The following is a 21942-nucleotide window of genomic DNA, read 5'->3' on the forward strand; positions in this document are numbered from 1 at the left end:
CTCTGCCATTGCAATCCTTGTGAGCTGGCCAACAGGATGCAAAGCAAATCTTTCTCTTGCTCATTAAAATTTGAGCTAGAAACTTAAACTGGAAATCAAAGATATATGCTTATGAGAAAAAAGATTATTCATTTGGGTGTGTTGAAATTTACTTCACTATTTATAAGGTAGGTGTATTTGTCCTTGGTCCCTGAAGGAAACTTAATTTCCTATGCATAACCATATCGCTAGACTGGCAATCAGATTGTTAATCACATTAATATTACATATGACCCTGAGATAAGGTTTGCACTCTGCTTCCACTCTCAGCAAACATATTTATTTCCTCCTCAATAATGTCACTAACTTTATTTGTTTTGCCAAACCATTTTGTTCAGATTCACCTAATCTCCTGGTCTGCCTCTCATCTGTCCTCACTTTGAATTTTTACTTCTTCTCACCTGTCTGTTACTTCCCCCTGAGTCTCCTCCTCCTCCCCTTCCTCCTATGGCCCACTCTCCTCTTCTATCAGATTCTTTCTCCAGCACTTGACCTTTTCCCACAAACCTGGTTTCACCTATCACCTTCTAGCTAGTTTCTTTCCCCTCCTCCATCCCTCCCCCCACCCCCCGGACCTTTTATTCTGGCATCTTCCTCCTTCCTTCTCAGTCCTGCAGAAGGGTCTTGGCCCGAAACGCCGACAGTTTGATTTTTTCCATAGATGCTGCCTGATCTTCTGAGATCCTCCAGCATTTTGTGTGTGCTGCTTTGCATTTCCAGCATCTGCAGACTTCCTTGTGTTTTCAATCTAGTAATCTCTGTAAAGTATCTTTGCTGTCCTATTATAATACATCAAACCCTATTTCCCTGTAGTTCACTGACCTGCATTGTCTCTTTACAATTTTAAAATTCTCATCCACATTTTCAAATCTCACCACGTCCTTAACCCTTTCTCTTTATGCTCTTCCATCCTAATAGCATTCTGAGAAAATTGTCTTTCTCCTCTTGATATCCCACAATAATCACTACCTTCCACTGCCAAAACCTTAAGTTTTGCTGATTTCTCCATAAGACTCTCATTCTCACTCTTTTCTTTCTAAACACCCCATAAAATCTTCATCGAGTGAGCTTTTAATCATATTTCCTTACATAGTTCAATCTCAATTTTTTTATAAAACTCATATGAAGATCCTTGGGTTGTTTCACCTTGTTAAAATACTTCTTAAATGTGTAGGTCTTATCACATTGCTCCATTATAGTGTGTACACTTAACTGAAGACAAATATAAATATGAAATTGAGGCAGTAAAATGCCTACAGACAAAAAAGCTGATTCAATTAGTTATTATTTTTATTAATCAGTTAGTTTCTCTTTATCACTTTGTTTAATGGCATTATCACTAGTTTTCTCCACCTCAGAAAAAAACCTCTTCCTTCACTTTAAGTTTCAGCTTTAAATTTCCGCGTGTTAACGAGTCAGAAAACTTGTGCTGGGTCCAGCACCAAGATACAATCAAAAGGAAGGCATATCAGCATCTTTACTTCCGTAGAAGGTTAAAAGGGGTTCTGCTTGTCAGCAAGCACATTAGCAATCTTCTGCAGATTCTACCAGGTTTTCTGTATGGTTGCATCATGATCTGGCACAGTCTTTCGAATAGATAGGAATGTAAGAAGCTGCAGAGAGCAGCATACTCAGCCCAATTCGTTGCTGGCACATCTTTCCCCACCATCGGAAGTATCTATATGAAGCACTGCCACAAGAAGGCAGCATCTATCATCAAAGATCACTGCCATCTGTGCCATGCAGTCTTCTTGCAGTTACTATTGGGCAGGAGAAACAGAAACCTTAAGACACAGTCCAATAGGGTCAAGAACAGCTACTTCCATTCACTTTTTGAACTAAACTGCACAACCCTAATCATTTTCAGTATAGCAGTACTATGGCCACTTTCTACTACAATAGATTTTTTTTGTTCAAATTACATTCATTCTTGTATAATTTTACAAAATTCATAACCGAGGCCACTACTCCAGTGTCATACAATCTACTGTGACAGTATATTATGGAAGTTCCCTGCTTTCTAAGGTGATACAATATTTTGGGACCCACCTGATTATGTAAATATGAACAGATTTTCTGGCACTATTTTTAAAGAACATCGCCTTCTCGTGTTCTTCCAACCGAAAAATCTTCCTCAAACAACAGCAATGAAGTCAGATTGTAGAGCAATGATCTCCTGCTGCTTAGGCTAACATGCTGTGCACAAATTGACTCCCACATTCCCTAGGTTATAGCTGTGACTGTACTCCTAAGTACTCTGTCACCCCGTGAGCATGAAAGGCATTACACAAATGTGTATCTCTCTGCCTTTCGTGTACCTCAGTTGTTTGTGGCACTTTGTTGACCATTAATTGAATTAAACATTTACTGTAACATAATCCTTCCATTTCAACACTAATTCATTTATTGTGAAAGTTTGTCCTTTTCATTCAGCAGTTTGAGTGAAGAATTGAGTGTATGTGCTGTCTTATTCATCAATGACAATGGAACCACTGAACTAGAAAAAAGACGCTTCAGATGCATTAGCTTTGAGCAGTACAGCCAAGACATTGTGCCATGGGCTGGTAGGAGACAACATCTGTCCCGTGACCTTCCACACATGTAGTTTTTCAGTCTCAGGCATGTACCTAGGAGATGTGCCAAATGCAGGCAGCCTTTTCCTCAGCAGCCGAACATCATGCAGAAGATGGGTTGTTTTCGAGGTGTGAGTTTATAACAATAATGGTAAAGACCTGTCAACAGGTGACAGATCTGTTCATTTTTTGACATGAATGATGTTAAATAATAAGGGCAAAAAGGAGACAGAGGGAGCAGAGGGCTAAATATCCTAGTGAGAATTTGGCTGGACAACTGTTCTGTGCAAGAGATAAGAGTCCGTAAAAATGAAGGAAATCAGCAACACCTGATGACAAGGAAGACTGAAAAAATCCTAGGCAACGGAGGTTCTATGCCACAGGTTGTACCTAATAAAAACACTGGAATTCTTCAGCAATGCAACACATTATAAGTGAGCAGAATTTTATACATTTTGACATTCAAAAAGCCCTTGACTTGGTCTTTCACAGGAGAGTTATGACTACTGTGAAACCTCTCAGGATCCAAGATTGTAAATTGGATAATTAGTTGGCTAGATGATAGGAACAGAAGGTAGACATTGATAGTAGTTCTAATTACACATTGTGTGCAGTGTAATCCCTTGGGAATTTTCCTATGACCTTTATTGATGACCTTTGTGACTGATTTGTAAACACAATTTCTTACTTTAAAGATGATAAACATGGAGAAAGTGAAATTTTCCAAGGTGAAGAATTATTCAGAGAGCAGTGTCGGCACTTAGCAATTGTGAGATCAGTATTCTCTCTTAATGCTCAGTAATCTAATGCACAGCAGGAATACACAGGAGACATGCTGTTGAGTCGAGAACATCAGAACAAGGATATCTATGCAATATTGAATCATATAGAAAGTGTTTAAAAGCAAAAATATCAGACTTGATAACAACAGCTGTCAAATGAAATCTAGAAAGTGAAGAAGATAATGCACGTTAAATCTGTGCACCATTATTAAAGTGTAAACAATCCCAGATAAGGAAGAGATATGCATCAAGTTGAGAGTCACTGCAAATTGCTAAATTATTCACACACTAATAATCGTTTCCCCATTTAACTTGATGCAGAATTTAGGTATATACTTAATGATATAAAAACATGGGTAATAGTGAGGTGTTGGTTCTCGCAATGCCACTCAAACTCTAATCTGCTCAAAAGAATGAAATGGCTTTTCCAATCCTTCCCCATACCTAGGGCCCTGCGAACCTGGAATCCTCTCTAAGCCCATAAGACCAAAAGAACATAAGATATAGAAGCAGAATTGGGCCATTTTACCCATTCAGCCTGCTCCATTTCATTATGGCTAATCCATTTTCTCTCACCCCCAATCCCTGCCTTCATGCCCTGAGTAATCAAGAATCTATCAACCACAGCCACCTGTGACAACAAATTTCACAGATTCCCCATCGTGTGGCTGCAGAAATTCCTCCTCACCTCCATTCTAAATAGATGTCCCTCTATTCTGAGGCTGCATCCTCTGGTCTTAGACTTCCTCACCATGGAAAATATCCCCTCCACATCCACTCTATCAAAGCCCTTCAACGTTCAATAGGTTTGTAAATCGTGTGTCAATCCTGTCACAGAAAAATTTTGACTGTGCTTAAGTCTTGGGAGTTAATAATAACAGCGGGGTAGCAACTTGAAATATGAGTTATCCCCTTGCCTCCACAGAAGCACCCTGACTCACTGAGCTCCTCCTACAGTTTGTTTTTTCACTCTGGATTCCAGCATCTGTGGTCTCCTGTATTTCTGTCTTAATCAGAGCACCCTGCTGGTGCTGTTCCTTCATCATTCATGGGTTTAAGTCCTAGAACTTACTACACAAAAGCATTTTGGAAATACCTTCATCAGAAGATTGACGAGATCCAAGAAGGCAGCTCACTATCAACTCAAGTGTATCAGGGTTGGACAGTAAATGCTGGCTTTGCTAGGCACTAACCAGAAGCTGAAAAATTATTTTTTCACTAAAGTCAATTGGAGGTGTTGTACCAATGACACACACGTCTTCTCCTGGGCCAAAGTTGATTTGTTTCCTTTCTGGGTTTATGAGTCTGGGATGATTAATGAGACCGATGTGGTACCAGTTGGGGCGGGTGGTGTCATTTGTGGTGGGTGGGTGAATCGCTCGTGATGTGTTGTACTCCTTCCGCCTTAATGAAATGCTCTCTGTGCTCCCAAAGCATGTGTTGAGGTTTTCAAAGGCCCCTCAAGTGCTCCTTCTCCACTCTTAATGATTATAGGCCAAAGATTCCTTGGCATCAGTGAAGATGTTGCATTTCTACAAGGAGTCTTTGAACAGATCCTTGAATCTTTTCCTCTCTCCATTGATAGCCATGGCACAGTAACTGTTTCAGGACTCTGGTGAGGGGGCATACAGTGGTGTAGCCAGCCCAAAGTAGGGACTGAGTGTATCTGGGTCTTCAGTGCTATGAATCCTATCCTGGGGGAGGGGATTAATGTTAGCTTGTTTATCCTTCAAGAAAGCTTGGAAGACGTTGCAGAGTCAATCGACTAAATATTGCACAACTGAAGCTGATAGTGATGTTTCCCATGCTGTCACTATGATCCTTTATTATCGGAAGGCAGCGTGGTGCAGAAGGGGTGCTACTAAATCCTAAGGGCTGCTCCAGTTCCTAAGTATGTTCTTGTTGTGATACATAATATCATCATCAGACAATGCACAAAAAAATTCAGCATCAAACATCAAAAGCTTTTAATGATGAAACAAATATTTCACATCAAATCCGAAGTAATGGTGTTTCTCTAGGTACTGGGAGAATTTAAAATTCTATTCTAAAATATAGTGGGTGAAAACATTGGTCATATTTCAGGGTCTGGACATATGCTGAAAAGAAAGAGGGAGACAATGGTCGACACTACCAACATCTAGTAATGTGCAATTACTTCATGGCAGATGAGTTCTGGAAGATTACATCAGAAATTCACGCTCATGCTGCTGTTGGTTGTGAGGCTCATATGTGCATGTCAGTGGAATGGCTTGAAGCTTTTGTAGCTGGCCTACAATACTCAAATTCAGGTCGGCAAAGATCTCTTATCCTCACAATTTACCTCATCATGGCCTTGCACCTGTCTGCCTGCACTATACTTCCTCTGTAATGGTAAGAATTTATTCTGCATTCTGTTATTGATTTCCCTGGTACTGCCTCAATGTACTGATGTGATGATATGATCTGTACCAAGGGCATGCTAAGCAACAGTGTTCACTGTACCTCGGTACATGTGAAAAAAATAAGTCAATTTCCCACTTTACCAACCATCTCCCTTCTAGCCAAGTATATCAACATCATACAATATATTGTAAACTTGTTCAAACAAAAGCAGGATTCAGAAATACTGTGAATCATACCATCACACATACTGGCCCAGCAGTAACACCCACATCTCAGAATTACTCAGACTGCCAGCTATTCAACAAGGACAGGCTTCCCTCTCCCTCTCAGTGCAAGCTAACACACAGCGTCAGCTAGTGCCACCATCTGTGTCTGCATATCCTCAGTGGCCCGATGAAGAGGGTGCTTTTAATCACTAGAGCTGCTGCTGCAGCAGAATCCGCAGGCAAAGATGAAAGCATGGAGGCTGACAGCAGGCTCATGACTAATCCTCCTCTGCACATTCCCACTTCAACATCGTCCCACACTCCATTCTCGTTTACAAAGTGCAGCTGATGCTGGCTTCCCGCCTCCACACTCCTTCCCTCACCCATCATACCGCCTTCAGTCAAGCTCTGTCTACAACCTTTATATTTCCTGTTTGGGGCAGATATTTATTGCTCCCATTCCTTCTCAGGACAGTCCAGACAGAGCGAAGTGTTATCTGTTTTGTTTGTGTATTTTCCAGTATGTCCAGGAGTGGGCCCCAGTGTCCCAGCAATTTAAAGACCTTCCTTCTGTATCATTTTGGATTATCTTGGATACATACATGTAATTATGATGTAGTGGCCATTACAGAGACTTGGCTGGCACCAGGGCAGGAATGGATTCTCAATATTCCTGGATTCCAGTGCTTTCAAAGGGATAGAGAGGGCGGAAAAAGGGGAGGAGGGGTGGCATTACTGGTCAGGGATACTATTACAGCTACAGAAAGGGTGGGCAATGTAGCAGGATCCTCTTTTGAGTCAGTATGGGTGGAAGTCAGGAATAGGAAGGGAGCAGTTACTCTTCTGGGGGTATTCTATAGGCCCCCTGGTAGCAGCAGAGACACAGAGGAGCAGATTGGGAGGCAGATTTTGGAAAGGTGCAAAAATAACAGGGTTGTTATCATGGGTGACTTTAACTTCCCTAATATTGATTGGCACCTGATTAGTTCCAAGGGTTTAGATGGGGCAGAATTTGTTAAGTGTGTCCAGGATGGATTCCTGTCACAGTATGTGGACAGGCCGACCAGGGGGAATGCCATACTAGATCTCGTACTAGGTAATGAACCGGGTCAGGTCACAGATCTCTCAGTGGGTGAGCATCTGGGGGTCAGTGACCACCGCTCCCTGGCCTTTATAATTATCATGGAAAAGGATAGAATCAAAGAGGACAGGAAAATTTTTAATTGGGGAAAGGCAAATTATGAGGCTATAAGGCTAGAACTTGCGGGTGTGAATTGGGATGATGTTTTTGCAGGGAAATGTACTATGGACATGTGGTCGATGTTTAGAGATCTCTTGCGGGATGTAAGGGATAAATTTATCCCGGTGAGGAAGATAAAGAATGGTAGGGTGAAGGAACCATGGGTGACAAGTGACGTGGAAAATCTAGTCAGCAGGAAGAAGGCAGCATACATGAGGTTTAGGAAGCAAGGATCAGATGGGTCTATTGAGGAATATAGCGAAGCAAGAAAGGAGCTTAAGAAGGGGCTGAGAAGAGCAAGAAAGGGGCATGAGAAGGCCTTCACGAGTAGGGTAAAGGAAAACCTCAAGGCATTCTTCAATTATGTGAAGAAAAAAAGGATGACAGGAGTGAAGGTAGGACCGATTAGAGACAAAGGTGGGAAGATGTGCCTGGAGGCTGTGGAAGTGAGCGAGGTCCTCAATGAATACTTCTCTTCGGTATTCACCAATGAGAGGGAACTTGATGATGGTGAGGACAATATGAGTGAGGTTGACGTTCTGGAGCATGTTGATATTAAGGGAGAGGAGGTGTTGGAGTTGTTAAAATACATTAGGACAGATAAGTTCCCAGAGCCTGACGGAATATTCCCCAGGCTGCTCCACGAGGCGAGAGAAGAGATTGCTGAGCCTCTGGCTAGGATCTTTATGTCCTCGTTGTCCACAGGAATGGTACTGGAGGATTGGAGGAGGCGAATGTTGTTCCCTTGTTCAAAAAAGGTAGTAGGGATAGTCCGGTTAATTATAGACCAGTGAGCCTTACGTCTGTGGTGGGAAAGCTGTTGGAAAAGATTCTTAGAGATAGGATCTATAGGCATTTAGAGAATCATGGTCTGATCAGGGACAGTCAGCATGGCTTTGTGAAGGGCAGATTGTGTCTAACAAGCCTGATAGAGTTCTTTGAGGAGGTGACCAGGCATATAGATGAGGGTAGTGTAGTGGATGTGATCTATATGGATTTTAGTAAGGCATTTGACAAGGTTCCACACGGTAGGCTTATTCAGAAAGTTAGAAGGCATGGGATCCAGGGAAGTTTGGCCAGGTGGATTCAGAATTGGCTTGCCTGCAGAAAGCAGAGGGTGATGGTGGAGGGAGTACATTCAGACTGGAGGATTGTGACTAGTGGTGTCCCACAAGGATCTGTTCTGGGACCTCTACTTTTCGTGATTTTTATTAACGACCTGGATGTGGGGGTAGAAGGGTGGGTTGGCAAGTTTGCAGACGACACAAAGGTTGGTGGTGTTGTAGATAGTGTAGAGGATTGTCAAAGATTGCAGAGAGACATTGATAGGATGCAGAAGTGGGCTGAAAAGTGGCAGATGGAGTTCAATCCGGAGAAGTGTGAGGTGGTACACTTTGGAAGGTCAAACTCCAAGGCAGAGTACAAAGTAAATGGCAGGATACTTGGTAGTGTGGAGGAGCAGAGGGATCTGGGGGTATAAGTCCACAGATCTCTGAAAGCTGCCTCACAGGTAGATAGAGTAGTTAAGAAAGCTTATGGGGTGTTAGCTTTCATAAGTCAAGGGATAGAGTTTAAGAGTCACGAGGTAATGATGCAGCTCTATAAAACTCTGGTTAGGCCACACTTGGAGTACTGTGTCCAGTTCTGATCACCTCACTATAGGAAGGATGTGGAAGCATTAGAAAGGGTACAGAGGAGATTTACCGGGATGCTGCCTGGTTTAGAGAGTGTGCATTATGATCAGAGATTAAGGGAGCTAGGGCTTTACTCTTTGGAGAGAAGGAGGATGAGAGGAGACATGATAGAGGTGTATAAGATAATAAGAGGAATAGATAGAGTGGATAGCCAGCGCCTCTTCCCCAGGGCACCACTGCTCAATACAAGAGGACATGGCTTTAAGGTAAGGGGTGGGAAGTTCAAGGGGGATATTAGAGGAAGGTTTTTTACTCAGTGAGTGGTTGGTGTGTGGAATGCACTGCCTGAGTCAGTGGTGGAGGCAGGTACACTAGTGAAGTTTAAGAGACTACTAGACAGGTATATGGAGGAATTTAAGGTGGGGGTTTATATGGGAGGCAGGGTTTGAGGATCGGCACAACATTGTGGGCTGAAGGGCCTGCACTGTGCTGTACTATTCTATGTTCTATGTTCTATGTCTTCAGCCACAATTTTAGCTTATAACCATACAACCATATAACCATATAACAATTACAGCACAGAAACAGGCCATCTCCGCCCTTCTAGTCAGTGCTGAACTCTTACTCTCACCTAGTCCCACCGACCTGCACTCAGCCAATAACCCTCCATTCCTTTCCTGTCCATATAGCTGTCCAGTTTAACTTTAAACGACAACATCGAACCAGCCTCAACCACTTCTGCTGGAAGCTAGTTCCACACAGCTACCACTCTCTGAGTAAAGAAGCTCCCCCTCATGCTATCCCTAAACTTTTGCCCTTTAACTCTCAACTCATGTCCTCTTGTTTGAATCTCCCCCACTCTCAATGGAAAAAGCCTATCCACGTCAACTCTATCTATCCCCCTCATAATTTTAAATACCTTTATCAAGTCCCCCCTCAACCTTCTATGCTCCAAAGAATAAAGACCCAACTTGTTCAAGCTGATGGCAAAGTGTGTACACTCTTTGAGACCATCTTTTGCCTAAAGCTTTAAAATCTGCCTGAGTGCTTTCAGGAGCTTTCTATTGAATAGGTTAAGGGATGTGAAGAATGGCGACCGATTGTCCTGCTGGAAAGCTGAGAAGAAAGCAACATCCAGCTCCAACCTTGTACAATGCTTCGTATAGACCTAAGCACCTATCCATTCTCGCCAGCGGAGAAATGGTGCCGAGCTTCACTTCAACATTATGCATTTCTGAATGTAGTGTCACTGCAGCACAAGTAGACAATACCCAAAATCTGAGTGCAGTGAGAGAGATCAGATTGCTGCACTCCTCACTTTGAGCACACTGTTGAATGTGGGTGTTAAGCCATGTCTTCCAGGTTAGCAGAACGGAGGAAGGTCATGCTGTCTTCTGAACCTTCAGTCCTCTCTCAGGATTTCAGTTCATTTCTGCCTATTCCTACACATCTACCAGTGCCTCTGATGTAGGTCAGCCACTTTCCAAGTTGCTCCTGTTGACAGTGAGGTATCACTATCTGAAACCAGCCATTCTCGGCCCTGTGCTCATCGCTATCTTTGGAAGGAGCAAGGTGAAGAAAAATTTCTTCACTCGAAGGGCGATATACCTCCGGAATCCACCACGGCTGAGGGCTGAGGTGGACTTAGAGACCCAAAAGATTTCAAGTGGTCTGGAGAGAAGGAGAATCAGAGATTTGTAAAATCATATAACCTAAAGAATCAAGCCATGCCCATGCCAATCTTTTTTCCTACTTACAGTTCATTAATACTGTCCATATACCTCTATGTTGTGACAATTTAAATGTCTGTCTAAATGCCTCTTAAATATATTGGTAGATTTTGTTTCTACTATCCCCTCTGTCAGCATTTCAAATATCAATCACTCTGTATTTAAAAATCCTACCCTTCAGGTTCTCTTTACAGCTCCTTTTTCTCACCGTAAACCTATGCCCTTTTGCTTTTAGTACCCCTACTCGTGGAAGAACAGAAAATGAAGAAGTGTTGCAAAAAGCTGGAAGAAGAAGAGAGCTTTACTTTACTTTACTTTACTATATTGTCGCCAAACAATTGATACTAGAACGTACAATCATCACAGCGATAGCTTGATTCTGCGCTTCCCGCTCCCTGGATTACAAGTCGATAGTAAATATTAAAAATTTAAATTATAAATCATAAATAGAAAATAGAAAAGGGAAAGTAAGGTAGTGCAAAAAAAACCGAGAGGCAGGTCCAGATATTTGGAGAGTACGGCCCAGATCCGGGTCAGGATCTGTTCAGCAGTCTTATCACAGTTGGAAAGAATCTGTTCCCAAATCTGGCTGTACGAGTCTTCAAGCTCCTGAGCCTTCTCCCAGAGGGAAGAGGGATGAAAAGTCTGTTGGCTGGATGGGTCGTGTCCTTGATTATCCTGGCAGCACTGCTCTGACAGCATGCGTATAAAGTGAGTCCGAGGACGGAAGATTGGTTTGTGTGATGTGTTGGGCTGTGCTCACAATATTCTGCAGCTTCTTCTGGTCTTGGACAGGACAACTTCCATACCAGGTTGTGATGCACCCTAGAAGAAAGCTTTCTAAGGTGCATCTATAAAAATCAGTGAGGGTTTTAGGGGACAGGCCAAATTTCTTTAGCTTTCTTAGGAAGTAAAGGCCCTGGTGGGCCTTCTTGGCAGTGAACTCTGCTTGGTTTGTCCAAGTCAGGTCATTTGTGATATTGACCCCGAGGAACCTAAAGCTTTTGACTTGTTCCACTTGCGCACCACCGATGTAAATCGGATCATGCGGTCTGCTATCCCTTCTGAAGTCAACAACCAATTCCTTCGTCTTGCTGAAGTTGAGAGATAAATTATTGTCTTTGCACCATGCCACCAGGTTCTTAATTTCCTCTCTGTACTCAGACTCATCATTACCTGAGATATGGCCTACAATTGTTGTGTCATCAGCAAACTTATATATTGAGTTTGATGGAAACTTGGCTACACAATCATGGGTGTATAGTGAGTACAGCAGGGGGCTGAGTACACAGCCTTGTGGGGCACCGGTGCTCAGAGTGATTGTAGTGGAGAGCTTGTCCCCTATTTTTACAGCCTGGATCCTGTCTGTGAGGAAGTTGAAGATTCAGCTGCAGATCTTGAGTGCTAAGGCCCAGGATCAGGAGCTTAGGAATCAGTTTATTTGGAATGATGGTATTAAAGACAGAGCTGTAGTCAATGAAAAGGAGCCTTACGTATGCATCTTTATTCTCCAGGTGTTCTAAGGAGGAATGTAGGGCCAGACTCGATGGCATCTGCCGTTGACCTGTTGCTCCGGTAGGCGAATTGCAAAGCGTCGAGGTTGACTGGTAGGCTGTGGTTGATGTGTGCCATAACCAATCTCTCGAAGCACTTCATAGCAATTGATGTCAGAGCCACAGGTTGATAGTCATTCAGGCATGCCGCCTTGCTCTTCTTCGGCACTGGGATTATCGTTGCCTTCTTAAAACACAAGGGAATCTAAGACTGAAGCAAGGAGCAGTTGAAGATGTCAGCAAACACTCCAGCTAGCTGGCTTGCACAGGCCCTGAGAACCTGTCCCGGGACACCATCTGGCCCATTGCCTTCCTTGGATTTATCTTCAGGAAGGCCCTTCTAACATCTTCCTCGGTGACGATGAATCTGGATGCCACCAGGTCCGGTTCATCCGGAGGGAGCGGGACGCTCTTCTTCTGTTCGAATCTTGCGTAGAATACATTAAGTTTGTCAGGAAGAGAAGCGTCACAGTTATTGATATTCCCAGCCTTTTCTTTGCGCCCAGTGATCTCATTTAGACCCTGCCATAGTCTACTGGCATTCCTCTGGTTAGCGTGGGCTTCCAACTTGGCTTGATATTGCCTCTTGGCGCCCTTAATGGCTTTCCGGAGTTCACGCCTGGATTCCATGTAGCGACTGGTATCCCCGGACCTAAAGGCCGCTGTTCTAGCCTTCAAAAGGGATTTGACCTCATAATTCATCCAAGGTTTCTGGCTAGGGAGTACCCGGATCGTCTTGCGTGACATGCAGTCCTCTGTGCATTTCCAAATAAAGCCCGTGACAGCTGAGGCATACTCATCGAGATTAGCTGCCAAGTCCTTGAATACTGAACAGTCCACCAATTCAAAGCAGTTGCGGAGGACCTCATCCGTTTTTTCCATCCAAGGCGATACCACTTTTGACACCATGTCCTCTTGCTTCAGTTTCTGTTTGTAAGCCGGGAGGAGGAGTATGGCCTGATGGTCCAATTGTGGATATAGCTGAGATCATCAATCAAGAAACTACCACTGGAATTTCTGAGACATGACCTGAAGAAAGAGAAGCTTGAATATCTTGCAGAGACGGGAAAAATTGATAGAAGAAAAAGTTATGATTGACAGCACATAACGTTAATGAGTTACATCAAGAGATGGACAGGCAAAAGTTTTGAGGTGCTTATGAGAACTTATCAGATTAAAGGCAGATGGAATACCATGATCGCCTATGACAAGGCACATAATGAATGAATGAGCTATGGAAAAAGATTTTGACCTCTACCCTATCTATGTATCTCTTAGTCTTAACTACTAAGTCTGCCTTCAGCCTCAGTCATGCCAGGGAAAACAAACCCAGCCTAAGTGGCCTTTTCTTGTAACTAAAGCAGATAAAGTACTACTGAGTCTCTTTCCACAATCTCTCCTGTGCAATCTCTTTTTTCTATAGTGTGTTAACCAGAATTGCACATAATACTTCAAGGGTGGCATAACTGATGTCTATAAAGATGTAACATAAAATATCAGTTTTTATATTCTATGCTCCGACCTGTGAAGGAAAGCATCTCGTATACCTTATTTACCACACTATCAATCTGTATTAACCTTCTCAAGAGACTATGGATTTGGACCCCTAGGTCTCTTTGTTCATCAATATTCCTACCTTTTAGTGCCTATTCCCTACCCCTATTTTACATCCCAAAATGCATCACCTTGCACTTGTAAGGAACGTGTAATTGAACAGATGATCATCTACGATCAGTTCAAGTGGTGGAACAGGCTCTAAGAAACAAATAGCCTTCTTCAGCTCCTATTTCAATGTTTCTCCAAAGCTCTTTACAAGTACTGGCTCTTTCCTCTATCAAAGGGAGATGGAGATTAACTCAGTTCTCCCAGTGATCCGTGTGCACTGGACTCCAGATGGATTTCTTGCCTGCAAATTTCAAATTCCACAGCTGCAGCCAGCTAGTGTATTAATCTGTGGCAAAGATTGCCTCTTGTGCAATTGGATCCTCGATTTCCTCACTTGCAGATCCCAGTCAGTTCAGATTGGCAACAACATTTCCTCCACAATCTCCATCAGTACAGATGCACCACAAGGCTGTGTGCATAGCCCCCCGCTCTACTCACTTTACATTTATGACTGTGCGGCTAAACACAGCTCCAAAGTCACATTCAAGTTTGCTGACAACTGAGCTGTCATAGGCTGATTCAAACTTAGTGACGGATCAGCATATAGGAGGGAGGTCAAAAATCTAGTTGAGTGGTGCCCCACAATAACAGCCTCTTTCTTATTCGATGTCAGCAACATCAAGGAGCTGATTATTCACTTCTGGAGGGGGAAACTAGAGGTCCATGCAACAGTCCTCGCCAGAGGATTGGCAGTGGAGAGGGTCAGCAACTTTAAATTCCTCAGTGTTATCATTTCAGAGGACCTGTCCTGGGCCCTGCACATAAGTGCAATTACAAAGAAAGCACGGCAGCACCTCTACTTCCTTAGGCATTTGTGAAGATTTAGCATGACATCTAAAACTTTGACCAGCTTTTATAGATGTGTGGTGGAGAGTGTATTGACAGGCTTCTTTACAGCTTGGTATAGGAACACCAATGCCCTTGAATGGAAGATCCCACAAAAGGCCCAGTCTGTCATCGGTAAAGCCCTCCCAACCATTGAGCATATCTACACAAAGTGTTGTCACAGGAAAGCAGCATCCATCATCAGGGACCCCCACCAGCCAGGTCATACTCTCTTTTCACTACTGCCATCAGGAAGAAGGTACAGGAGCCTCAGGACTCTCACCACCTGATTCAGGAACAGTTATTACCCCCCAACCATCAGGCCCTTTAACCAAAGGGGATAGCTTCTTTCAACTTCACTTGCCCCTCACTGAAATTTTCCCACAATCTATGGACTTGCATTCAAGGACTCTTCAACACATGTTCATGATATTTGTTGCTTATTTATCTATTATTATGATTATTATTATTTTCTTTTTGTATTTGCACAATTTGTTGCCTTTTGACGCACTGAATGCCCAGTTGTTGCAGTCATTCAATAATTCTATTCTATTCAGTATGCCCACAAGGAAATGAATCTCAGGGTTGTATATGGTGACAAACATGTACTTTGATAATAAAATTACTTTGAGCTTTGAATTTTGAAATTCTGGGGCACGACCAAAACCAGTCTTGATTGCAGAATGCTTTAGCTTTCATAAGCAGAATCAAAAAGAAGGGTGGGGGGATCATTACAGCATACGTGGCTGAATTGAAGAGATTGTGTGAGCAGTAATGGGCTTATTAATGAACTGAGAGATCATTTAGTTTGTGGAATCTTCCAAGAAAACATTCAAAAGTGGCTCCTAATAGAAGCAGAATTTACATTTAAAAGAACAGTTGAAATAGCTGTATCAATGGAAACAGTATACAGATGCAATTAAGTTGCAGTCAGGGATGAAAGTGAGTGTGAACAAAATTGCAGCATCTAAGAAGAAACTGCCCTGAGTGAACAAATTGTGTTACTGTTGTGGCAAGAGCTGACAAACATCAGACCAATGCAGATTTAAAGGTGAGCACAGAAAATATAAAGGTCACATACAAAGATCACGTTCGGCATACGAAAATAAACAGACCACACAGGAAAGTTAAAAAGTCAAGTTGCAGATGCTAAAAGATCACTAATCTGCATGCTGTTAATGAAAAACCTGATAATGATGAGAGTGATGCAGGACTGAGTAGCCTTGAGATTTATAATGTGAAAACCAACAATAAACAAGCACTATGGCTTACATCAGAAGTAAACTGCAAATTAACTAAAATGGAAATGGACACAGGTTCAGCTCTTTAAATCATTTCATAAGATGAGTTTGAATGGCATTTCAATGATACTATCCAACTAAGAACTTATACTGGAGAAAAGGTAATTCCTGAAGCGATGACGTTTGTAACAGTGAAATACAACAAGCAACAAGCCACACTGGGCTTATATGTGGTTAAAAACAGGAGGAGCATGAAGGCCAGCATTGTGGGGCAGTGACTGGTTGAGAAAACTACAACTTGATTGGAGATCCATCCACTATTTCCTTGCCACATCCCCTGTAATAGAGTCAACTGAAAGCAAATTAAGAAAGGTACTGGATGATGCCACAACTGTTTCCAAGCCAAACACCATGTACCATTGCCCAACAGAGGACAAGTGGTTGTTGGTGCCAACCTCTGTTTGGAAAACATATTGGACCAAGGAAAGACTATACGGCTTAGAGGATTCATGGTAGTGACAAAAGCAATGGTCTGACTACAACAGTTTTTGTAACATATCTGAGAGAGCTTCTGATATGTTAATCAGGCAGTTAATTGTGAAATGTGGCTTGGTTTAAGCTGGGAGAGAGTTCAAGGAGATTCAGGAAAGTTGCAAGCATTCAGTTTTTGTGATATAAGGAAGAAGAATCTACTCTTGAGTGCATTATTGTATGAATTTCAAATAGGAGACAAAAAGCTGCTTGTAAAAGTAATTGCAAAGACCAAAAACCAAAGCCCACCCATAATGATTGTAAGTTCAAAAGCAAGGAGTCAACAGAGGTACAAAAACAGAGGATTCGTCAAACCAAGAGGAGAGATCAGATTGCAATGGAAGCAAAGAAGGATCAATAAGAGAATACTCCAATAAACTAAAATCACCTTCCCAAGATCAAGATGCAATAAGCTGAAAAGCAGAGAAAAGAAAGAATGTGAGCGAGAAAGAAAAAGGCACAAGAGAGAGAAGGCACATGAGAAAGAAAAAAAAGTGGGAATGAGAGCATGACGGGATTGAAATCGTGAGCAAGACCATTTTAGGGATCATAAGAGAAGCAAGGACCTAAGTAGACCCAGAGAAAAATTGAGAAAAGGAAAAGAAAGGCATCTAGAGTTGTTAGAACCACTTCCTGCAGTCTTAGTCCACTCCTACAACCACCATGCAAGAGGCCCCATAACCTGAGATTGTTTCACTAACACAAGATTCACCTGCCCCTTGCCAGGAAAGAAGTTATCCCACAAAAATAAGAAAGCCTCCACAATGATTAATCTTTAGACCTGAATGGGACAATTTTAAAATTTACAATGCTGTGTATGTCTGTATATAGAAGATGTATTATACAGTATACTGTATATATAATTGAGATGCATTCTCTATTGTGTTGCAGTTTATAGCTAAGCAGGGAAGAGTGTTGTGTATTTAATATTTCAATAATATTCGAGTAATATTGTAAATATAATTGATTAAGCATTCTTGATTGGTTAAATAATTTATTATGGGTTATAAATAAAAATACATGAATTGCATACATCATGATGCCACCATGTGATATGTGCACGCCATATGTGTAAAACTGAAACTAAGACCCATTAGGAATTTGAAGAGAATTGGTATGTCAACAAATATACTCAAAAACTTCTATAGATGTACTGTGGAGAGCATTCTGACAGGCTACATCACTGTCTGGTATGGGGGGGGGGGTGGCAGGGTCTACTGCATAGGACTGAAAGAAGCTGCAGAAGGTTGTAAATTTAGTCAACTCCATCTTGGGTACTAGCCTACAAAGTACCCAGGACATCTTCAAGGAGCGGTGAATCAGAAAGGCAGCGTCCATTATTAAAAACCTCCAGTACCCAGGGCATGCCCTTTTCTCACTGTTACCATCAGGTAGGAGGTACAGAAGCCTGAAGGCACACACTCAGCGATTCAGGAACAGCTTCTTCCCCTCTGCCATCCGATTCCTAAATGGACATTGAACCCTTGGACACTACCTTACTTTTTCATATATATTATTTCTGTTTATTGCATGATTTTTAATGTATTAAATAAACATATACTGTAATTGATTTACTTATTCACTTATTATTTTTTATTATTATTATTTTTCTTCTTCTATATTCTGTATTGCATTGAACTGCTGCTGCTAAGTTAACAGATTTCACGACACAAGCCAGTGATAATAAACCTGACTCGGATTCTGATTCACCTGGGCTCCTGTCTTTTTTTATTTTGTAATTAGTTTAATGCTCTTGGAGTTACAAAACATAGCTATGGTCAACAACACTCCTTGATATTCCCACTTGCCACCAAGTCAAGAGGTAATATACAATGGGCAGTTAACCTTACGACCAACACAACCTTGGACATTGGAGGAAATTGGGGTGCCTGGAGGAAACGGTCACAAGACCAGGGTTAAGAATCAAATCCCTGTCACTAGAGACGTCTGAATAAAAACAGCATAGCTTGAGCTTTGTGATCCGTGTCCAATTTAATATGGTGTCTGAATATTTATAGTGAAATTGTTCAAGCCAGGATTTCTCCAGCACTAAATCTTCAACATACTAGCCTTCCCCAAGAATGAAACTGTACTCTAAAATAATGAGATTCAAACATAGGTCACAAAAAACTAAGACCCATAATAGAAAGCACAAAGGTTAGTGTTGTCTGGAAACTTGCTAAGATCTAGGGAATTCAAGAATATGAAAGTAAAGCTTTCCGGTGAAAATTGTGAGCAGTACAACTGAATCTACTGATAGAAACTTGCTGACCAGTTTATATGTTCTCTCCATGACTGCATGGGTTTTCTCTGGGTGTTCTGGTTTCCTCCCAGAGTCCAAAGACATACTAGGTAGTAGGTTAATTGGTCATTGTAAATTGTGCAGTGATTAGGATAGGATAAAATTGGGGGATTGCTGTGCAGCACAGCCTAAATGGTTGGGAGGGTCTATTCCACGCTGTATGTCATTAAGCAATAAAGAGACACACAGAGTTTGGAAACAACTGGAGTTAAAAATCTCTATTGATTGAATATATAAACGTGTGGATTGCTGCCTGAGTACCTAATCCAAATCAAATCAGTTCAAAATTACTCAAGGTAATCACAGGCTGAAATGTGTAGAAATCTATCTTTTTGAAACACCTTTCCTAGTTTTAGGGTGCCCCTGTCACCTGACAGCTGATGTAGTCCTCAAGGGCAGTGTCACATAGTAAAAAACAGCAGCTTATCTGCACACACACAGCAAGATCCAACAAAAAGCACTGAAATGAGTGACCAAATCAGTCAGGAGGACTGTATGATAAAAGTTAAATTTGATTCTCTAGGTCATAGTCACACTTAGTTCTGCTGGAATTGTTACACCGATCTGTAAAAGCTGACAAAGTATTTTAAGATTACAGAGGAATGATGGCATTCACATCAGTGTAGCACTCTGTCAGACACTATTATTTAATCTAATCTCTATCGAAGAATACATAAAAAGCTAACTGAACCATACTTAGGGGAATTACTATTAAAACTGGGTAAAATGAATATACAGGTAACATTGGCAAGATTATATAAGATGTTCCAAATGACCGTAATTGGAAAGTTATTTTGAACAAAACAAATAACCAGTCAGGTCAGTTGAATAGTATGAGGGGGGAAAAGAGCTCATAGTTTTGAACAAGGATCTAAAAAAATACTGTACTTTTATCCTTACAACAGATAAGGTACAGAAGCTGAGATAATAGTGAAAGGCAGAAACACATCAAAGGCTGAGCTCTGACAAGGAGTCTCTGACCCGAAAAATTAATGTACATGCAGTAGATACCGCCTGACTTGCTGAGTATTTTCAACAAGTTCTCACATTTCAATATTCTGAAGTTTTCTAAGCACTAAGGAAAGAGATATTTTTCATTTAAGAACATGAAGAAACAGCACTTTAAGTAGAAACCTTAATGATATTTCTCAACAAAACTGAAGAAGATTTTTGGAAAAGAATATAAACATGTATAGATGAAGTGCAGAAAGAAGCATTAGACCAACAGTTTCAGTTAAAGACACAAAGCACAATTAACATGCTGGACCCATCTTTGTGTAAGTTTTATATTTTTTCTTAATCTGTTTGGTTGGCTGATTGGGTGCATCTTATTCTCTCTGCCAAAATGAAGTATAAAACAACTCTACCCATAAAATCCTTCAAAATGTTTATTTTAAAATAATTGGAGAAAACTCAGTGAAGAATTTAAAGCAGCTGTGACTGAGCCTGACAATCACTTCAGCAGAACCAGTCACATAAAATCTTTAACATACTTCAACCACAGTGTTTCCCTGAAGCCATCTGTGTGATTACCCTAAGTGAGAATAGCAAGAGTTGAATGTTTCATTTTGGGATCCCAATGTGAAAACAGCATGAACATCCTCAGGTGCAACTTTAAAGGTGGCGCGATCATATTATGAATTGAGGTTTGGTTAACAGATGCAGAAAGAATTACTAATGAACACAATAAACTGATTAGAAAGGCTGGCTCTGTTATAGGAGTCAAACTGGACGCACTGGAGACTGTGATAGAACAGAGGGCTCTAGGGGGAACCTTGGCAATTCTGGACAATGTTTCTCACCCTCTGCATGCCACCTTGGCTGGACGGAGGAACACTTTTAGTAACAGACTGACAATTGCACTGCTTCAAAGAGTGCTTTATGAGTTTATTCTTACCCTCATCCATTAGCCTCTATAATGGGTCAACCTGGAGCTGGGGAAATGATGACCCGCTCTTGCTAGACTGTTTGAGGTAACACTTTTTATTCTTTCTTACTTCTCTTCTAATATTTGTATATTTTATATATTTGTGCACTTGTAATGTTACTGTGATACCGTAATTTCCTTTGAGATCAATAAAGTATCTATCTATCTATCTTCTAAGATGTAGTTTTAATTAGGCTGATTTCATTATTTGCATGTTCTCCTGGTTGATTCTTCTGCCTGGGTTTCAAAGATTAATTATTTTCAAAACTTCTTTGCATATTTTTACTGGGATATATGCTTTCCCTTTATTTAAATGGAATGGCATCCAGGAATGAATTTCCAATTGCTAGTATATAAGCAAATTTGAGTGCAACTGATATGACTTTGAACATCAACATTTTTACTGAGGAAGCACAAAAGATCTGAGAGGCATGAATTTGTCCATAACTGCCAATATTATGTCACCAGCTGCTCTCTATAGATTTACATGTGCTATGGAAAGTTCAAGGTGGATATTGCAAAAGAGATAATTGAATGAGTTGGTGTTAACAGAAAACAAGTAAAAAGGTAAGTGACAAGTAACATTAGAACAATAAATTGCCAAGCAGTAAAAGGCTCCAACAAAAAACGAGGCTAACCGATACTTAACGGTCTCACCATCATTTATGTCCCCCGCCATCAAAGTTCTGCGGGTCAAAGTGATGAGAAAGTGACATGGAATTGCCCAGTGGTCAGCAGGTAGGGCTGCTACCTTGATGATCTAATGATGTATTTTGGATCTGGTGCTGCAGGTTTGGATTTTGAATATTCCCTGTGAGTTAGGAAATTTCCTAAGTACTCTGGTTTCCTTCCGCATCTTAAGGGCATGCTGGCTGGTAGACTAGTTGGTTGTTGTAAGTTATGCCTAGGGTGACATAATGGCACGCGACTGAGATTAGGGCACGGGGAAATTAGTGGGGGAATGGGATTGCTTTAAAGGCTGATTTATACTTCTGTGTCAAATTGACGCCGTAGGTATGGATCCCTACACCGTAGCTTGACGCGCACCTCTCCCAAAATGTAACTCCGCATCACGGCAACGCAGACCGCAACAACTGTGATTGGTCCGCTTGGTAGCATCGCATTTCCTCCTACGCTGCAATAGCTTCCCATTGGGCGACTGAAGGGCAGGGAAGGAACTCTCTGGCTGCAATGCTTTCCATAAAGCTTTACAGAGCTCCAAAATTATGGAGGACACATTTTGCTTTTACGAAAAAGATTCTCGCTTTAAACTTGTTTACCCCAAGAAAGACGACCATGACCGTGAAGC

The 21942-nt window shown here is 41.6% G+C and overlaps 1 protein-coding gene across 1 annotated transcript in view; it reads right to left on the reverse strand.

Annotated features, from left to right (window-relative positions):
* The window catches only part of caln1 (calneuron 1), a 443115-nt gene that overhangs the window by 24031 nt on the left and 397142 nt on the right, over nt 1-21942 (reverse strand). The window lies entirely within an intron of this gene.

Source organism: Mobula hypostoma, chromosome 23 (genome assembly GCF_963921235.1).
Source record: "Mobula hypostoma chromosome 23, sMobHyp1.1, whole genome shotgun sequence".
NCBI lineage: Eukaryota > Metazoa > Chordata > Chondrichthyes > Myliobatiformes > Myliobatidae > Mobula > Mobula hypostoma.